Source organism: Pleurodeles waltl, chromosome 1_2 (genome assembly GCF_031143425.1).
Source record: "Pleurodeles waltl isolate 20211129_DDA chromosome 1_2, aPleWal1.hap1.20221129, whole genome shotgun sequence".
Classification (NCBI taxonomy): Eukaryota; Metazoa; Chordata; class Amphibia; order Caudata; family Salamandridae; genus Pleurodeles; species Pleurodeles waltl.
Genome location: NC_090437.1, coordinates 476,855,687 through 476,877,621, shown reverse-complemented (window position 1 = coordinate 476,877,621; position 21,935 = coordinate 476,855,687).

Here is a 21,935-nt window from a genome sequence, read left to right as displayed (position 1 = left end):
GGGCATATGTGCTACCAATAAGAATATGCCGACCATTTAACCTTCCCTTAAGGAACACATAATGGCCGTTGTTATCTATAGCGTCTTCCATCACCTCAAATGTAACCCCTGGTGGAATCCATATCAAAACTCCCGTGCATAGGAGGAGAAAGTTGTGGAATATACCTGGCCCGCCATCTTTTCCTAAGAATGCCTACCTTCGATATTGTCAGATGATACTCTTGGAGCAGGGCAATATGGGTATTGCGATGTTTCAGATAGGAGTATACAGCATATCTGCATGCTGGGGTGTGCATACCGCGAATGTTCAATGTTAGTTCATTAATGCAAGCAATGAGGAGAGCATTCGGCATGTTGGGCGGTGCGTGAAGCCTGTACCTGTCATTTAATACCATATGTGCATGTGGAGGAGTATGCAAGGGTGTAATGGTTAATGTCATGGAGTGCCTAACAGGGAGTGAATTGTACAACAAGGGGCATTTAACAGTACAATGTAAGAATAACATAGTGAAAGCCAAGAGAGTAGCACACTAAAAAACATGGCTACCTAAACCAGACAATGCAAACAAATAGAGAAAAGGAGCTGGCTTTGAAGGTGGGGTATTCAGACGAAGGTCAGCGTTCGTAAAAGAAAGGCAAGGCAATTGCATTGGAAGCAGCACATCACACCACCTTATTTTAAGCATGAGATATATATGGCCACCTATGTGTTTCTGCGTATAAATACAGACTGCATCTGACAAGCGGCATTGTACAATTTAAAAGGGTGATCATACAAAGTATTGTGAGAGGCAGTGTTGGCATCATGAGGAAGGTTATATTTAGATGATGGATTCTGCTGTTTGCAGGGTTATGTCTAGTGTAATGTTTGAGCTTGGCACAGAGGGCCATGTAACCATGTAGCTCTCACCGTCCAATGGAAGGAGTGTCCAAAATGTCCAGGCTGGAGTATCGCCGGGTGTCTGAGAGTGCAGTCGTCTGTTGTAGGACTTTACGACACTCCAGAAGTCTTTTCTCTAAGTCTGGGGTTGCAGGGGGGACCCTCACCCTCTCCCTTTGCATGGTACAGCTGGTTTGGCTGTTGAATCCCTCAAGCCAAGTCCATACCTCTTCGGGGTGGTGAAGAAGTGTATGGTATCATCAGCCACCACTCGGAGCTTAGCTGGATAGAGGAGGGAGTAATATAGACCCACTTCACGCAGCTGGTGATTGAATGCTAGAAAAGACCCACATTGTCTCTGGACAGCAATCATATAGTCTGAAAAAAACATAACTTTGTCATTGCCTACTTGTATGTTAGTGAGTAGGAGTGTTTCCTTCAATACCATATCTCTGATGCAGAAAGCATATCCCCGTCAGGTGGAGATTAGCACCTGGCGGAAGGTCTTTGCAAGGGGACTCTATGCGCCCTTTCAATGGAGTAGAATTGTGTCAATGTGCCCAGGGGAAGAAGAGTTTGCAGCCACTTTTCGAGATACCACACTGGGTCCTGCACCCCTGTACCCTCTGGCAGTCCCACCAGTCGGACATTATTTCTGCAGGATCTGCTTTTCGCATCTTCCACCATTTGCTCTAGTATACGCACCCGTTCTGTCAACACTTGTAGGAAGTATTCCGGGTTAGGTGTTCTGAGTGGAAGTGTTGCAATAGTTTGCTCTGTCCACAAGTTTCCTATGGTCTGCAGGGAGAAGGCTGAGATTAGAGGCAGCAATGTCTATTTTGGACTCTAATGATGTCTGCCTGATTTCTATTGCCAGCAATACGGCATCAAGTTTGTCTTCCAGCATGTTGGGGCGTGTTGGATTTGTTTCAATTGGTCTCAGCAAGTTGTGGCTGTGGCATGGGTGTCCAGGATCGGAAAACAGTCAAGTGTCCCACAGCAAGTTGGCGTCCTATTTCTAGATCCGCCATGCTGCCTGGTGTTGCAGACAAGCACAGGGTTAATAGTAGCATATTACTCTCTGGATGTCCATTCAAGCGGTTATTCTCACCACCACACGGCTAGTTCAGATGTCCCGCATACAAAAACACAGTCAATCGTGCACCAGTTTGCACAACTGATATCACAACGTACTGCAGATAGATGAAGGCACCTAATTCACCATGATTGTCATCATCGCAATAAGTCACGGCATAGCACTTTTCCTCTGCTGTGTAAGTGCCACCACCCACTGTGCAATCAGCAGATCATGTTATGGCTACAATCAAGCCTAAGGGGCAGCACCAAAAAGTCAGAGGTCACAGTTTGTGGATGTTTCCCACTTGGCAGAACTGTATAGTAAATGTCACATGTATGGAGCCCCCGCTTAGCAGCAGCAGCGCAGTTCCCGGGGTCTACTTACAATACAGGTCCACAGATCTCTGCAGTGGTTTCACCTCCAGGCAGCCTCCACACGTGGTGCTCCACAAGAGAGCAAGAAGGACAGCGAGAGGGGACTCCAAAAAAAGGAGGGGCTGGCGCCTCACCACTCCACCACGCTGGTACCCTGCAGCCAAGGAAAAAGTTCTCCACTGTGGAACATGCCAATCTCAGACTCCCTCTGCATGCACCTTGCATAAATTACAAATCCCACTGCAGTTCATATCATCGGGAGCAGGTCACAGTCCCAAGAGGCAGTCACTCTCCACTCATTGGTCGGGCATCATGGAATCCCTCAGTGTTGCCTGGGGGCAGCGGCTCGCAGCGACCACATTGCGCCAACAGTTGCACAGTTTTTCCTCTCACGATTCCTCTGCTGCCGGCCCACAGGCAGTGTAGTTTTACCTGCAATCACTGTGAGTGTCAGTTATTGGTGTTTGCCAGCAACCCCAGGGCATGAAGTGGCAACGTACCCGTCAACAGTTAAGCACTTGGCCTGTGCGCCAGGCCACACTGGGTCCCAGCTTTCCAGGGCACGCCAGAAGCTTTGCGCACCAGCCTGGCTTGTCAGCTTGCCATGTACACTAAGGATAAAGCCACATGGTCCGTAAAATAGGAGATTTCAACAGGATAATGAGTGGTGTGGTCGGGCTCCGCTAATCCACGTCTGCCATGTTGGCTCCTCAGGCAACGCCCCCCCCATAACTTGTTTCTTACAATGTGTTCCCTCTATTTGCAGTTTCCTCTCAATCTGCAACTGATTTACCTATGTTATAAAAATAGAACTGTAATATGTTGATATGAAGTAGAGCACTCTAATACTATTCGATGCAGCCATGCAGCTGTTAAATAAATACATTGATAGTATATTTTAGTATTATCATCCGTAACAGTTTTTCGTTAAATGTTCCACTGTTTTAGTCTGCAGCCACTTGCTGGAAAGCTCAGCTTAAATAGTTTCACCTCCCACGGTCATACTTCTGTGTCTCTGCTCTTTGATCCAACATCACAGTTCTTTCTAACAGTGCTGCATCTGAATCTTTTATTGTTGCCTAGCATTTTATTGTTGCCATTGTGTCTTCAGATCCTGAGAGTCATTGCTCTGTTTCTGCAATGCTAGAGGCCAAATTATGATGGTCTGCTGATGGATCAAACTCCTCAAGTTATTTGGTTGGCCCATTAAATTGTTTTTCAGACAGGCCAGAGTCAAGGTGTTTAATCCGCCCCATTTAGAGCAGGGGTCAAACTAATCATGTGACTGTCTTAAATCAGTGTGCTAATTTGCTTGGGGTGGGATCAGGGTAAAGTACTTAATTGAAATGGAGACCGGTATCCTGCAGCCCCAAATCCCATCATTACAACTTGCTGTAATGGAAATTTCAGATCCGAGCTCTGTAATGTGCTATGAAGACACAGTAATCTACATCCAACTGACCCATCTACTTGACAACCAAAGTGATAGGCTGCATTCTGAATGATTTGCGAACTGTTTGGGGTCTATCCAGGGTGAAGGATGCTGGGCCTGCAGATTCCCAGGATTTTCAACCTACTGAATCGGGTGTAGTAGTTTACTGTGTAGAAGCCTCTGATTACATCCAGAAGGATGAACTCTTGTGTTGACATGTGTTATTGTTTTTAAATCATCCTATAAGATGACTCCTATTGATTTGGTTCTCCTCACTGGAATGAATGCTACATATTTTGGGAGTCAGACTACTGCTATTGAAAGAGATTCATCCAATAGAGAATGTTGATTCTGATTCTGTAGTGGGAGAGCTCAAGTGGGTCACTGGTGATGTTTTAAGTATTGTTTTGACCTATTCTGTTTGAATTGTCTCAGGACCTTCTCATTGAGCAAGGAGGTGTTAAGAAAAGTATGGATGATTGAGGTGGCTAGGTTTCCCTAGTTGAATGTGAAAGGGCTGCTCATGATCCTTTTCTGCCCCTCGCAAAATAGTTGAAAGACACACCGTTGTGAAATTCTATGCTGAGGTTTATTGCCATAGCTACTAAGGCTAAGAGCTGAACTTGACAGCTGTGTGATTTCCGTTGATAAATTCTGCCTCAAATTCAGCCCCCACTTGGTGAAGGTGGAACAGCGAGTTGTGCAATGTATTTTTCTCTATTTGCAGAGGTAACTCAGTGGGATTTCTGCCCCTAATTAGGGATATAGAATAATCAAGGACTATACCACATATTGTGCAGGGATGCAAAGCGCCTCATCAGGCAGAGCTCTGTTCATAGGGTTTATTTTCTTGTAAAAGACTAAGGATGAAGGACGCTTTTTTGTATTTCTTTGTCAACTTCAGGAACAAAAGGCTAAATATAGTAATGTAGGAAAGTACCATCTTGCCTGGCATGTTACCCCCATATTTCACTGTATATATGTTGTTTTAGTCTATGTGTCACTGGGACCCTGCTAACCAGAACCTCAGTGGTTATGCTCTCTCTGCTTTCCAAATTGTTACTAACAGGCTAGTGACCAATTTCACCAATTCACATTGGCATACTGGAACACCCTTATAATTCCTTAGTATATGGTACTGAGGTACCCAGGGTATTGGGGTTCCAGGAGATCCCTATGGGCTGCAGCATTTCTTTTGCCACCCATAGGGAGCTCTGACAATTCTTACACAGGCCTGCCACTGCAGCCTGAGTGAAATAACGTCCACGTTATTTCACAGCCATTTACCACTGCACTTAAGTAACTTATAAGTCACCTATATGTCTAACCTTCACCTGGTGAAGGTTGGGTGCAAAGGTACTTAGTGTGTGGGCACCCTGGCACTAGTCAAGGTGCCCCCACATCGTGTAGGGCAAATTCCCCGGACTTTGTGAGCACGGGGACACCATTCCACGCATGCACAATACATAGGTCACTACCTATGTATAGCGTCACAATGGTAACTCCGAACATGGCCATGTAACATGTCTAAGATCATGGGATTGTCACCCCAATGCCAGACAATTCCATGATCCCCCGATACTCTAGCACAGACCCGGGTACTGCCAAACTTCCTTTCCCGGGGTTTTCCTGCAACTGCTGCTGCTGCCAACCCCTCAGACAGGTTTCTGCCCTCCTGGGGTCCAGCCAGGCCTGGCCCAGGAAGGCCCAGGAAGGCAGAACAAAGGACTTCCTCAGAGAGAGGGTGTTACACCCTCTCCCTTTGGAACAAGGTGTCAGGGCTGGGGAGGAGTAGCCTCCCCCAGCCTCCGGAAATGCTTTGATGGGCACAGATGGTGCCCATCTCTGCAAAAGGCAGTCTACACCAGTTCAGGGATCCCCCAGCCCTGCTCCGGCACGAAACTGGACAAAGGAAAGTGGAGTGACACTCCCCTGACCTGCACCTCCCAGGGGACGTGCCCAGAGCTCCTCCAGCGTGCCCCAGACCTCTGCCATCTTGGATTCAGAGGTGTGCTGGCACACTGGACTGCTCTGAGTGGCCAGGGCCAGCAGGTGACGTCAGAGACTCCTTCTGATAGGCTCTTACCTGTGTTACTAGCCTATCCTCCTTCCTAGGTAGCCAAACCTCCTTTTCTGGCTATTTAGGGTCTCTGCTTTGGGGAATTCTTCAGATACCGAATGTAAGAGCTCATCAGAGTTCCTCTGCATCTCCCTCTTCACCTTCTGCCAAAGGATCGACCGCTGACTGCTCAGGACGCCTGCAAAACCGCAACAAAGTAGCAAAGACGACTACTGCAACCTTGTATCGCTTCATCCTGCCGGCTTTCTCGACTGTTTCCTGGTGGTGCATGCTCTGCGGGTAGCCTGCCTCCTTCTTGCACCAGGAGCTCTGAAGAAATCTCCAGTGGGTCGACGGAATCTTCCCCCTGCAACCGGAGGCAACAAAAGACTGCATCACCGGTCCTCTGGGTCTCCTCTCAGCACAACGAGCGTGGTCCCTGGAACTCAGCAACTCTGTCCAAGTGACTCCCACAGTCCAGTGACTCTTCAGTCCAAGTTTGGTGGACGTAAGTCCTTGCCTCCCCACGCTAGATTACATTGCTGGGTACCACGTGATTTGCAGCTGCTCCGGCTCCTGTGCACTCTTCCAGGATTTCCTTTGTGCACAGCCAAGCCTGGGTGCCCGACACTCTGACCTGCAGTGCACAACCTTCTGAGTTGTCCTCCGGCGTCTTGGGACTCACTTATGTGACTTCGGGTGGTCTCCGGTTCACTCCTCTTCTAAGTGCCTGTTCCGGTATTTATGTGGGTGCTACCTGCTTCTGTGAGGGCTCCCTGACTTGCTGGGCGCCCCTCTGTCTCCTCATCCAAGTGGTGACATCCTGGTCCCTCCTGGGCCACAGCAGCATTCAAAAACCCTTACCGTGACCCTTGCAGCTAGCAAGGCTTGTTTGCGGTCTTTCTGCGTGGGAACACATCTGCAAGTTTCTTCATGACGTGGGACATCCATCCTCCAAAGGGGAAGTTCCTAGTCCTCTTCGTTCTTGCAGAACACAAAGCTTCTTCCATCCAGTGGCATCTTCCTTGCACCCTCAGCTGGCATTTCCTGGGCATCTGCCCATTCTCGACACTATCGCGACTCTTGGACTTGGTCCCCTTATCTTACAGGTACTCAGGTCCGGAAATCCACTGTTGTAGCATTGCTGGTGTTGGTCTTCCTTGCAGAATCCCCCTATCACAACTTCTGTGCTCTCTGGGGGTTGTAGGTGCACTTTACACCTACTTTTCAGGGTCTTGGGGTGGGCTATTTTTCTAACCCTCACTGTTTTCTTACAGTCCCAGCGACCCTCTACAAGCTCACATAGGTTTGGGGTCCATTCGTGGTTCGCATTCCACTTTTGGAGTATATGGTTTGCGTTGCCCCTATTTCTATATGCTTCTATTGCAATCTACTGTAACTTTACATTGCTTGCATTACTTCCTTTTGCTATTACTGCATATTTTTGGTATTGTGTACATATATCATGTGTGTATTTGGCATCCACATACTGAGGGTACTCACTGAGATACTTTTGGCATATTGTCATAAAAATAAAGTACCTTTATTTTTAGTATATCTGTGTATTGTGTTTTCTTATGATATTGTGCATATGACACCAGTGGTATAGTAGGAGCTTTGCATGTCTCCTAGTTCAGCCTAAGCTGCTCTGCTATAGCTACCTTCTATCAGCCTAAGCTGCTAGAAACACCTCTTCTACACTAATAAGGGATAACTGGACCTGGCACAGAGTGTAAGTACCCCTTGGTCCCCACTACAAACCAGGCCAGCCTCCTACAAGTAATTACTTTGGATATCAATGAGAATGAGGTATGAAGAGCTCACCACGCTCTAGATGGTTGTACCATCCATGTACACCCTTCTATTTTCAAGGACAGAATGCACTAATTTTCCTCCTGATGTCCTTTTTTTAGGTCATGTACAAAGCCACAGTATAAGGCATAGGGCCCCATTGATCAGGGTAACTGCCTCCCGGCATGCCAGGAGTGATTAAATTGACACTATTTTCACACCAGAGAAATTAGAGAGAAGCCACTTTGAACTGTCCATGGGAAGTTTGGACTGTAGCTTGTTCATACAACTGATATGTAACACCCCAGAAGTAGCCCTTCATGAGTTTCAAGCTTAGAAAATTAAAGTTCCCAAAGGATGGGCATTTGACAAAACAGGCTGTGATCTTAAGTGACACTCAGGCGCACGTAGCTGTAGGTGCTACAAGGCCTGTGCCTTTAATGAGTTGGATCGGAGATGTGGTGAAAGAACAAAGACGTGAAGCAACTTCAGTCCAGACCTCAAATCTAAAATGTGCTGACCATGGGTGCTGAAGCTGCAGTTTTATTCCCTGGGGAGACATCAAGTGACATGTGAGGATTAAACAACAGATGTAAAGAGCCCAAAAAATGTCAAGAAAAACAAACACCAAGGACGTGGGCCATGCCCCCCATTTTCAAAGTGTATGAAACTAAAAACACAGTGTTGCCTATTTTCACAGAAATCCTCCATCCCTTACTTTATTAAATCTGGCTTTATGAAAAAGAATGCACTTTCTTTGCACTTTAACAGAAACTCAACCAGTGCAAATAATATGTGAACATTGCAGATTGACTCTATGATCAAGAAGTGTCTCAAACTAAAGGGCCGATTACGAATTCGGCAGACAGGAAGACTCATCCGCCGAACTTCTGACGGAGAGGTTGCCGCCTTACTGGCGACCTCCCCGCCAGCACCATTACGACTTTCCCGCTGGGCTGATGGGCGGAAACCAAGCTTTCCGTTCGTCAGCCCAGTGGGAAAGTGGCTGCAGCATAGTCACCACCTCATAATCAAGCTGGCTGCAATGCTGGCACCGGCAGGGGCACCAGCACCCTCGTAATGCTACTGTCTGCATCTGTTTGAGGTGACTGCACCTCACAAATGTCATTCAATACTCCTTGCTATCAATGTTGAGCGAATGTCAGCCTCTTCACGAAGATTTCCATTAGACTCCGCCAATCATCCTTAGTAGCAACAAAACATTTAGGGGCATATTTACGAGCCCCTTGAGCCGCTGTTGCATTACTTTTTGTGACAACCTTGAAATCATATCTATAAGGCCACGCAAAGCCACTTTGTGTAGCTTTAAATGGCCTCATCGATATGGAGTAGGGCAAGGCAACGCAGCTACACTGCCTTACTCTGAGCATGGGAGGTGTTCTAAGGGCGGTGTGGTGGGTCCTCCCACGGAACACCCATGGATTTTGAGACATCTCCAGATTTACAAGCCAGAGATGAAGTAGCTTTCATCCATCACAAGCTTTATTCAGTCATATTTAACCATCAAAGCGAAGTAAAATCACAGCAATTAAATAGTAAAATACACATGATGAATACAAAAGTAAAATGAAAATAAAATCAACCATCGTACAAATATACTAGCCACCTATCTAAAAAAAACAGAACTGTCTCGCACCAGCTGCCTATTTACACTTGCAGATTCTCATATGACTTTTCCCCCATCTGCTGGAAAAGGGCCATAGCAGTCATAACTTAAGTGAGTAATTAATAAATAATAAGTTAAGAACAATGATCAGTTAAGGGCGAGTCATTTTGATTTTTTTAAAAGCGAGTGCGTATAAACCATGCGGCCGCGAGAAAGTTGCTGACCGCACAAATTAAAAAAGGAGAAGTGTCTCTCATCAACAGCCTTAATGCAGCTTTACAATGTCTCAAGACCATATTCCTACATACTGGGCGAATCCACTTCCTCCGAACAATCCCATATGCAGAGCAGATAAACATGAAATGTAATATAGTTTTTGCGGTGCAATGACAGCTCGGGCATAGACCTGTAGTCGGGGCAGGTCGCCAGGTGCTAGTTAGAGATTTCAATGGTAAGCCCCCATACCGAAAGTGAACATACAAGCTTTTACTTAGTAAGTCTGGAATTAAATCCAGAAAGGGTTAAAAATTAGGATACCACTTGAACTCCAGAAATTGTGATGTCAGTCGACCATATGACGTACATAACAAATACTTGTTCTTAACATGGGACCAATAGACTGACTTCAGATGTTGCTTCTGGGTCCTCCTTAAAAGAAGTGGTTGTCTCCAAAAGTCCCGAAGTCCCAAGGTGTGCAACCATCTCGAACAATGCTTAAGCCATAAAATAGAAATTTCATTGGGTCTATCTACGATGTCTTGTAAAGATTCCTTATATTCAACTAGTTCCGGGGTGGTCCAGATGCCTACCCAAAAAAATAATGGTCTTAAAGCTATTACATCTGAGATACGGGAAAACCCGAGGTCCAGGAACACTGGAATCAATGGGGTATTACAAGGGCATGCAAGGAGAGATCTTGTAAAATTGTTTTCCCCTACAGATAGTTTACTAACATTAGAAAATCCCCAAATCTCAGCACCATAAGACTCCGCACCCTGAGCCTTTGCTAAAACATTTCTAATGGCTGGCGAGACAGCTTTCACAGTAGTAAAATTATAAAAACGTAAAATGGCCCCTGATCTTTGCTGTAAAAGTGCTGTACTCTTATCAATCTGGGCCTCCCATTGCATATTGTTGTTAATTCTAATCCCCAAGTAATCAATAGAGCAGACCTTACTTAAAGGAGCCTCACTGAGTAAGAAATTACATCCTCTGGTGGGGCCTCTGCTGAAAACCATAAATTTGGTTTTGCTAAAATTAAGCTCTAGTCCATGGTCTACACAAAAAGCACTAAACCTAGTCACTAGAACTTGAAGACCCATGGGGGTTTTGGAGATCAGGAGGGAGTCATCAGCAAAAAGTAAGATCTGAATTTTTTGACCATTCAAAGAAGGGGCATCATTTTGACTGTCAGATACAACTTGCACCACTTCGTTGATAAACAGGGAAAAAAGGGGGGGGGCGAGGACACAGCCCTGACGTACCCCCGCCTAATATCGAATCATTCGATGAGTTCACACTGATTGCCCCATCTCACTCGTGCATAAGTGTTCTTGTGCATCCTCTGAACTAGATTAACTAGACTCTCCGGGACACCTATTTTAAACAGGACTTCCCATAGCTTCCCTCTAGGGACTAGGTCAAAGGCAGATCTTCAATCCCCAAAGGCAACATACAATTTCTGATTAGCTAAAGTAACATATTTTCAGAATAACAGGGAAAGCCTAAAGACCTGATCCATGGCACTGGTTTTTGGGTGAAAACCGGCCTGGAGGGGGACAATACCCGGTTATCTTAGACCCATTCCATAAGCCTATCTAAGACTTGCTTGGCAAAATATCTTTGCAAGTTATCAATAAGACTGATTGGTCTGTAATTAACAGGTGAGCCCACATCACCTTTTTGTGTATAGGTATCATTTCCGCCCCAAGCCATGTATCCGGAATAGGGCCACCAGATGCTTTGGCATTAGATAATGTGTTTATATACCACGCCCCAATGACGGGTTCCGATTTGAACATGTCCCCCGGTATCTTGTCTGGCCCGGGTGCCTTGGCCGATCTCAGAGAATTAATAGCAGCTGCGGTTTCAGCTGTAGTAAAAACAATATCCTCCCCAGAGCCATCGGGAGATGTTCTACTATCGTATTTCCCATAGCACACAGGGTCCTGTTGTACAGGTGGGGCGTAGATCTCAGAGAAATGGCCCACCCATTTTTCTGGCTGATTGTGCGTACTAATAGTATCATTGCCCCCTCTATATCTACTGGCCATCAACCTCCAAAAGGATCTATTATCATGATTCTTAATTGCAACAAGCATCCTCTGCCAAGTATTGTGTTCCCAATCTTTCTTTGCTGATTTCAGGGCCTCACTGTACATGAGTCTAGCATTCCTGATCTCCCCCTGGAAGAGCTAACTTTATATTGGACATTGCTTAAGTACAGTCCTTATTAAACCATAGCTTTATTTTTCCTAGTTTTTTCCTCTTGCTATGTGTGCTGTATTCTGTATCTTGCAGCACACATAGAAAGAGGAAAAGGCCTCCCAGGATTGTTTTTGTGCAGGAATGTGCCACTTCCTGCACAAAAGACAATCCTGCCTACAACGCAGACACCATTGCACCATGGAGAAAGGGTACCTGCATTGGCGCTAGGCTTCCAAAACAGCACTAGTGGGAAAGGACAGGAATGCACTGTATGCCACAGATACAGCACTTTCCTGGCCTTTCCCTTTGACGCAGGGCAGCGCAGTGCCCTGCGCCAAAAGCCCATAAATATGGGCATTGATATTCACAAAGCATTTTCATTTACCTATTTACATTATTGATATAACGTTGCCAGCTTTACATTATTGACAGAAAAATGAAGAATGTTATTTATTATGTAGAAGCATCGTCTCATTGTCATTTATTAAATGAAACAGTGCAGATGAGAGGTTTCTGAAACAATTTATTACAAAACTAAACAAGTGAAGCTTTAGGTGATTATCAGTCTATTTGCTTCCAGAATCTTCATAAAGAAAAACTATACAGCATAAACGGTGCTTTGGCTCAACAGTCATCATCCATTAGTCTGTTAAATTGCCATTCTCATTTTGTTTCCACCCTCCACAGCAACAGGCGAAGGGTAAGTCCACTTCAGTCATTGGCTCTCTTCACTATGACTAGCGGCACTTGCCTTTGAACGTGCACATTGGGCAATTTGTGCACCTCGGTGCCCATTTTATCTTTTTTTTTTTTACTTATGCTTATATTGTGCGCTGCACGAGCGACGTTGACAATTCATCACTTCACAATGCATAATATTACCTGTGGTTAGCATTTATGGTGCTTGCTACCTGAGCAGCTCCTGAAGACACTCCAGTGCAGAGAACCACTCATGCATGATGTAAGTGAAGTCAAGATAGTGTGAGTGCATCTGCACTGCAATGCATACTTGCCCCTCAAATCCATCAGCAGCTGGTATTATCTCCTGGCGTCCCCCATGCTCATTGCTGAGCCTTCCCGTCCCCACCTGTTGGGCTCAGTGTTGATGATCAGGCAGCTAAAACTTCCCATTACTGAAACCTATATTCCAAGATGGCCGTCACATTCACTGTCCTTCCTTAATAGAAAACACAGAGCACTCTCTTCTTTATTATTTTCTTCTCTACTGACAGTGTTTCGGTGCTTGTGTACCCAGACGTCTTGCTGCTTTCAGAAACGTCATGCAGCTTTGCTAATCACTTCTCAGACGATGCTTCGGCTCCAGCGTTCTCTAGGATGTACACACAAAGGCGACAGCAACATCAGCCCTTTTGCACTGCTGTGCTGTTGTCCATGCAATACTGTAGACTGCACAACCACCTTACCTAATAGCCGTAACATAACAGCATACAAGTGCAGCTTGCTCCTCCGACCAACCTTTTGGGTGACATTTCACACTCTTGTCTTCTGAACTTTGACCCATACCCTACACGTGTTATCAACCAACGTATCATTCCGACCTTTCCACTTTCATACTTTGAAATCACTCACAGCACGTTTAAATCTAGTACCTGGTACTGGTTGTGTAGAATATGACAAGCTGTGTCACGTTACTTTCTCCTGCATATTTCCACCACCTGGTGGTTCCTGTTTTTGTATAAACTGAAAGTCATGTCAAAAGTTTTAATTGATTAAGACTTCAACAGAATCAACAATATAAAAAAAAGTTACCACAATCAGGTTATGAATCTAAGTGTACACCTACATGAAATATTTAAAACAATTTCAAAGAGGATTTACAAAATGTAATACAATATAAAACATTCATTTGATGGAAACCTTCTAAAATGTATTGTCGTTTAGGCTCTCATTATTCTAATGAGACTACTGGATTTTGAGCAGCAGAATCGCCTGCGGTGTGGGAGACTGAGTCTTACCCACCACAGGTGACGCCTGTCGCCCCAATCCGGGATTTGGTCTGGCTAACTAGCAGTGCCTCATCTCTACCTGAGGACAGGGATGGTTGGGCGGACGAGCGCATGACATAGTTAATTTCTCAGGGAAATCATGGTCACTCAGTGTAGAAAAGTAGCCTCTTTCTAGCATGGTTACCCCCACTTTTGGCCTGTTTGTGAGTGTGTGAGTGTGTTTTAACTGTGTCACTAGGATCCTGCTAGCCAGGACCCCAGTGCTCATGAATAGAAACCTATATGTCAGTGTATTTTGCCTGTCTCACTGGGATCCTGCTAGCCAGAACCCCAGTGCTCATAGTTTATGGCCTAATGTGTATGCCTGTGTAGTGCCTAACTGTCTCACTGAGGCTCTGCTAATCAGAATCTCAGTGCTTATGCTCTCTCCTCTCTGCTTTTAAATTTGGCACTGTAGGCCAGTGACTTCATTTACCAATTTCAGTTGGCATACTGGACCCCCTTATAAGTCCCTAGTATATGGTACCTAGGTACCCAGGGCATTAGGGTTCCAGGAGATCCATATGGGCTGCAGCATTTCTTTTGCCACGTGTAGGGAGCTCAGACAAACCCTTACACGGGAATGCCATTGCAGCCTGCGTGAAATATTGCACACACTATTTCACAGCCATTTTCACTGCACTTAAGTAACTTATAAGTCACCTATATGTCTAACCTTCACTTGCTGAAGGTTGGGTGCAAATTGACTAAGTGTGAGGGCACCCTTGCACTAGCAAAGGTGTCCCCACATAGTTCAGGGCCATTTCCCCAGACTTTTTGAGTGCGGGGACGCCATTACACGCATGCACCACATATAGGTCAATACCTATATATAGCTTCACAATGGTAACTCCGAATATGGCCATGTAACATGTCTAAGACCATGGAATTGTCCCCCCATTCCAAATCTGGTATTGGGGAGCCAATTCCATACATCCTGGGGGCTCCACCATGGACCCCCAGTACTGCCAAACCAGCTCTCTGAGGCTTGCACTGCAGCTACAGCTGCTGTCACCTCACAGACAGGGTTCTGCCCTCCCGGGGTCTGGGCAGCTCAGTCCCAGGAAGGCAGAACAAAGCATTTCCTCTGAGAGCAGGGTGTTACACCCTCTCCCTTTGGAAATAGGTGTTACAGGAAGCCTCCCCCAGCCTCTGGAAATGCTTTGAAGGGCACAGATGGTGCCCTCCTTGCATAAACCAGGCTACACCGGTTCAGGAACCCCTTCTCCTTTGCTCTGGCGGGAAACTGGACAAAGAAAAGAGGAGTGACTACTGCCCTGTCCATCACCATCCCATGGGTGGTGCCCAGAGCTCCTCGAGTGTGTCCCAGACTTCAGCCATCTTGCTTTGCAAGGTGTGGGGGCACTCTGGAGGGATCTGAGTGGCCAGTGCCAGCAGGTGACGTCAGACACCCCTCCTGATAGGTCCATACCTGATAAGGTAGCCAATCCCCTTCTTGGGCTATTTAGAGTCTCTCCTGTGGGTTCTCTTCAGATTCTGCTTGCAAGTTTCCTTCAGGAATCCTCTGCAACAACTTCAGACTCTTCTGACCTCAGATCAACCACAGACTGCTCCAAGAAACACTGTACCTGCAACAAAGTGTCTACAAGAGACATTTTTCTTCAGCAACCTCAGCTCCAAATCAGCAGCTGCAACAGTTTCACAGTGTACATGCTCTGGGGACTCCCTGTCTTCATCCTGCACCAGAAGGACTGAAGAAATCTCCTGTGGAGTGACGGATTCACTCCCCTGCTCCAACAGGCACCTTCCAAGGCGACAACCGGTACACTGGGACTCCTCTCACGGCAACGAGCATGCTCCTAAGGACACAGAAGGTGAACATCATCAACATTGACTGTCCTGAGGTCCTGCTGATGCAATTTGGAGGAGGTAAGACCTTGCTTTCCCTGAGAACGATGGTACCCTTGTGTATTGTGTCTTCTTCACCTCCTGAGGCCTCTGTGCACTCTTTGCAACATGTCTTCATGCAAAGCCTGGCCCAGGTCCCTAGCACTCCACACTGCAATGCTCAACTTGCTGAGTTGTTCTCCTGCAGCGTGGAAACTTCTTTTGTTGTGCTGCATCAACTGCATTTTGCACCTCCTTTGAACCTGGATCCTGCGGCTTCTGGGGGTGCTGGCTGGCATCCTGAGGGCTCTCTAAAGTTCTGAGAGCCCCCTCTTCCTACTCACACAGAGTAGAGGCCCCCAGGTCCCTCCTGGGTCCATTCAGTGCCATTTTGATGAAAAATGCACTTTTGCCGTAGCCAATGCTTGTTGGTGCCTTCCAACATAAAATCTCATCTGCAACAATCTTCATGTCGTGGGACATCTTTTGCATTAAGCAGGAACCCGTTGGCATCTTCCTAGGGTGCATTTCTGCAGTCTTCTACTAACAGGGACTCTTCTTTTGCACCCTCTCCTGGGTTGGCAGGGACTCATGTCCTTCCTGGAACTTCTTTTTCAACTTCTGGACTTGGTCCCCTTCCTTTGAAGGTCTTCAGGTCCAGTAATCCAGCAGTTGCTCTTTGCAGACTTGGTTGGCTGCTGCAAAATCCCAAAAATGAGGTGTAGTGTGTCCTAAAGTAACTTGCAGTAATTTACTCCTGCTTTTCTGGGCTCTAGGGTGGGGTAATTGACTTACCTTTACTGTATTGTTACTCTCCCAGCTATTCTGCACACACTACACTTGTCTAGGGGCAATTCATGATTCACATTCCACTTTTTTAGTATATAGTTTGTGTTGCCCCTAGACCTATTTTCTCCCATTGTATTCTATAGGATTTCCCACTGTTTACATTGTTCTATGACTATTTACTTGTCTAATTTTGGTGTCTAGTGTATATATTGTGTATAATACTTACCTCCAGAAGGAGTATTGTAAGATATTTTTGGGACTGTGTCACCCAAATAAATACCTATATTTTTGGTAACAGTGAGTATTGTCTTTACTTGTGTATAAGTACTGTGTCATAAGTGGCATTGCATGAGCTTTGCATGTCTCCTAGTACAGCCTAAGCTGCTCTGTTATAGCTACCTCTATCAACATAAGCTGCTAGAACACCGCTACATTCACTAACAAAGGATAACTGGACCTGGTGTAAGGTGTAAGTACCTAAGGTACCCACTACAAACCAGGCCAGCCTCCTACACTCAGGTCTCATCCGCTTCTCTCAGTTACATTAGTCTCATATACACAATGACAAACAGAGGCAGTATATGTTTCAATAAAGTTTTAACACGGTGACTACATCTTAGATAGAAAAGCATGTACTGCAATAACCAGGATGATACAGCATGACAAGATTAGAATTGTGACAAGGAGAGTGAAGCATAGGAATAACACTACCATATTGTCACTAGTCAATAGACTAATTCCTACCTAGGCTATAATAGAGCACAGCATGTTAAGCTCTAGTTAAGCCCTTCAGGTTCCCCTGGGAAGACAACATCCCACATACTTGAGCAAATGCCTGAAGTCTGCATAAGCAGCTGTAGTAAAGCGTTCAGCAATCAGCATACGGTTGTGGTTCTCTGGCTGGAATCTCCCTCTAACGTGTATGGGACAAGGAAGTGTGTTTATAATAAAACAGCTGATGTTCTGAGAAAATGTCCCTACATAAGGATGTGTGTTTTCTATGAATGTCAGAGACAAAACTTGTACCACGTTCACAGGCAACCTATCTCATTGCAGCCTTGAAAGAAGCACAGAGTGAACAATAATGTCTTGTTTAAGAACATAGTGGTGGCCTAAGCAAAAACAGCTAGATAGAAAGAAATAAAACAAGGACGCAAAAGTGGCTATTGTTAAAATAATGAATGAAGCTGAATAAAATATATCTAGGTTAAAGTGCACAGCGGCAGGCCTAGTATGCTAAAATAACGTGCATGGAACTGTGACTAAAATGGCTACACAACAGTATTTTTTTGTCTGTGCTTGTAGGAGTACATAAAAAATGCAAGATCCTCCACAGCAATACGTCCAGATAAAATCCCCATAAACGTTTTGAGAAAGGATCCCATGGGATGGGGCAAATTTCTACTACCTCTTTTTGAATACTGTTACCATACAGGTCAAATCCCCTCTTCTTGGAAGGAGTATTATAATACCACTCCATAAAAAGGCTTGCAAACATCAACAGCAAGGTTGCTCGTCTGGATTCATCTGAAAAGATTTTTGCAGCCAGCATAGTAGAACATCTACAGGATTGGGCATTCACTAAAGGAATTATCCCACGAGAACGGGCAGGACTCTGTGATGGATAACATAGTGATTGTCTTATAATTGATATATTTTAATGTAGGCAGATGATGTGGTTTTATTTGCTCTTACTCCATTAGGCCTACAGTGTAATTTGAAAATTTGTAATGAGTACGCAGGAAAAAACACTTCAAATCAATATTTCTATGACTAAAATAATGGCTCTTAAAGGAAGAAAACACTGGTGTGCATTTAGTTGACACATAGGAGAAATGTCATTGGAAATGGTAAACTCATATACCTATTTAGGAAAAGTATTTTGTCAAAACCTTGATCATAAAGTTCATTATACACATTTAGGAAATAAGGCCATGGGGCACAGTACTGTCTTGAATCAATTTTATAAATCTTTGGAAAAGAGACATTTTAAACATTTATTAGAAATATATATTGCAAAAACTCATATATGTTCTAATATACACCTATAAGGCAATGGTCATTTTTAGGTCACTATGAAGGGGAGATTCTCCATAAATTAGCTTCAGTAAGCCAAGCATTCCCAGTACAGGTGCTGGGACTAGAATTCAACCTCACAAGTTAATTTGCCCTTTCAAGGTGGGCCTATAGCCTATGTCACACAACAGAAGGCACACTCAAAGATAATTTGAGTCAGGAAAACTTTATAACATGAAAAAATAACACTTTTGATGAAAATCTAAAATTGTTTTTCAATGTATTGGGATGTAAGGTAGAAATTTTAGCGACTTGCACTCCTGCTCAAATTAAGATTTTTCTTAAAATCTCTGTTCTGAGATTAGGGCCTGATTATGACCTTGGCAGGTCCGATACTCCGTCACAAACGTATCCCGCCCGCTGTATTATAAGTTCCATTACATCCTATTTGTGACAGAGTATCCTATCAGCCAAGGTCGTAATCAGGCCCTGAGTCACTTAAGTGGCACTAATCATTGCATGAAGTTAAAATTGTGTAAATCTCTACTGGCTGTAAGAGATGATACATATTTACAGAAGTATTTATCTTTCAACCTAGATCCTGGCATTTTGTGGAATATACTGTTAGTCAGGTTAGAGGCGCTTCCAATAAATTCCCATAATTCCATAGGACTGTGTGATTAGTGCCAGGGAGAGATTCCAGATTTTAATAATTCACTCGATGTTTGCCCCGCAGTCTCAGTAGCGCATCGATTATATATAACTCCTTTACATATAAAATGTTTGTCAGGGTTTCCCCAAACTTTTTGCCTTCCTTGTCCTCTTTTTCTGACCTAGTTTTTGTTGGCCTTAGGACCCTGGCTTTGAACTCCGAACTGCTCCTGTTGGCAGCAACGATGTATACAATGTGGTGACTTGCGCTTCCCCACTTTAATATCATCCAGTGTTTTGTTTCCCTCTGGTGCGGAGGCTGAGGTTTTTCTCGCTTCGTATATTTGTCTCTTTCTGCCCTTATTGGCTACGGTGGATGGCTTCATTTCAGATCTGAAGCTAAGTGCGGGCACATAGGAGAGATTCCCTTGTACACAACTGAGGCGATTGGGTTTCTTGCATGATGGAATTACCCCTCTCAACTTGTTTTTTTCATTAAGTGCGCCCCTGCTGGATTGGCCTCCTTGCTTTTTCCTTTAAATTCCCTCACAGAGATCAAAACTATTTCCATCATGTTTAAAATTGTACAGATATTCCCTTTTGCAACACTTTGATCTGATGATGGCTTGGTCAATTTAGCCTTGGGCTGAAACGTTTACATTTATTTATGCAATATGGACTGTTGGATGTCTCTTTGATTGTGTAACTCATTTTGATTGACTGTCGGTTTCAAATGATTGTTTTCTGGGCATTGAACCAATGAAAGTCTATTGCACTGTATATTTCATATCAGTATTTTTGTTTTGCTTCAATTTCTATTAAGTAGAAAAATTATTTTTCTCGGTCAATATTTGTACAATACTCACTGAATAACGGAATAGTAAATTTTATTATTGTAGGGATTGATTGGGCTTAATGATTGTTTCTTCTTTTTTCTATCTTCTGCTTTTATTCAGTGGGCTTACGGTTTGTGTGTGTGTATACATAAATATATATATATATACATATATATATATATTTATATATATACATATATGTGTGTGTGCATTTTAATTTAGTTATATAGCATCACTCTTGGTGGTTGATGCTATCCCAAGTCATAGTCATTTGATCAATATCATTACCCTGGCTCTTAAAGTTATTGGGTTGACCCCGTAAATTGGCTTTCTTTTTTATGGCTTTAGGTCACTGGGGTGTCCATAATTGGCATATTTAATGACTTGTAAATCCCTTGTAAAGTGGTACACCACATACCCAGGGCCTGTAAATTAAATGCTACTAGTGGGCCTGCAGCGCTGATTGTGCCACCCACCCAAGTAGACTTTCAAATCTGTCTCAGGCCTGTCATTGCAGAGCCTGTGTGTGCAGTTTCACTGCGAGTCTGACTTGGCATTTAAAACTTCTTGTCAAGCCCTAAACTTCCCTTTTATTACATATAAGGCACCCCTAAGGTAGGTCCTAAGTACCCCATATGACAGGGTGCTATGTCAGTAAAAGGCAGAAAATGTACTTTTAAGTCATTTCCTGGTAGTAAAAACCCTCCCAAATGCATTTTTCACTTTTGTGAAGCCTACTAGACCAGCATTGGGAATTCCTCAATTTACTTTTGGGCGTAATTCTTGATCAGAAAGAAGTAGCTCTGTCACATTTCATATCTTTGGACTGATAATGATAAATCCTCTTTACTGATAAAGTCAGATTAAACATTACTATTTCAGAAATGCCACTTTTAGAAAGTAGGGATTTCTTTGCCCTTACTGCTCTGTGTCTTGTGTCTCCAATACGTGTCTGGGGTAGGTGACAGCTGCACTTTGTGCATTCATTGTAGACAGCCACAAATACAGGAGGGGTGGGTGTGATGGAGATCTCATCTGCATTCATCTGCATTCTGATAGCTCTTCCTGGGCTGGGACATGCCAATAGGCAGTGTTGTCTGCCCCACACACAGGGCTGTTTTCTGCCTACTGGTAGTTTGGAACCAGGTCTGGGATGAAAAGGGAGCCTGTGCACTTCAAGGAGCTGCTTTGAAGTCACCCCCACTTCAAAGGTACATTTGGTCTTAAGTACTGGGGCTCTGGCTCAACCAAATCAGTACACCACTGGATCTGAGAAAAACCTTGCTAGGGGAAGGACTGTTGTTCCACTCTGCTTGCTTGACTGTTCTGAGGAACTGCTTCACTGCTTTGCTGAGCTTCCCCTGCTGCCTGCCGATCTCTCTCCTGCTGAGGACAAGGACTGGACCCATCTCACTTGAACCCAGAGTGACTCCAAGGGCTTGCTGGCTGGCCTCCTGTTTTCTGAAGTCTCAGAGATACAAGAGATGTCTTCCAACTCACCTGCTACAGCTCTTGGATTCAACTCCAATCAGCTCCTAGCCCCCAAGAGGTGCTCTTTCTTCGCTGTTTGCTCTTCAAATCAAGCCTTTGGACTCTTCACAAACGTAAACAGGCCCGTTTGCACCGGGACCGCACTGCTCACACAAATGATCAGCGCAAGCTGGCGCAGTTTCTTCTCTTCACGCAGCAACATGTGCACTCGTGATCACTAGGCTCCAGCCTGTTCATCTGGAATGCCTGGGGATTCTTCGTGCCCGCAAACGGACTCTTCTCACCAAACTGAGAAGGCAAAACCTCAGCAAGACTTACCTGGAACTGTGTCCGACCTGCGTTCTATTGTGTTTGGCTTGACTTCAGGGATTTGATCCAGTCCAGAGCGCCCAGATAGCCGCGGTTGGCACTTTTGACTTCTAAGCACTATTTTTAGTTTATTCTTAAAAATTTCAAATCTCAACTACTAATGATTGGATTTTTGTTGTCCTGGTTTTGTTTTACTCACAAATATGTTCTCTATTGTTCCAAACCTGTGTGGAGTCTTTTTGTGGTGTTTTCATTCATTTATTCTGTGTGTGGTGTGTGTGTTGCACAAATACTTTACTCATTGCCTCTTAAGCCTGCCTG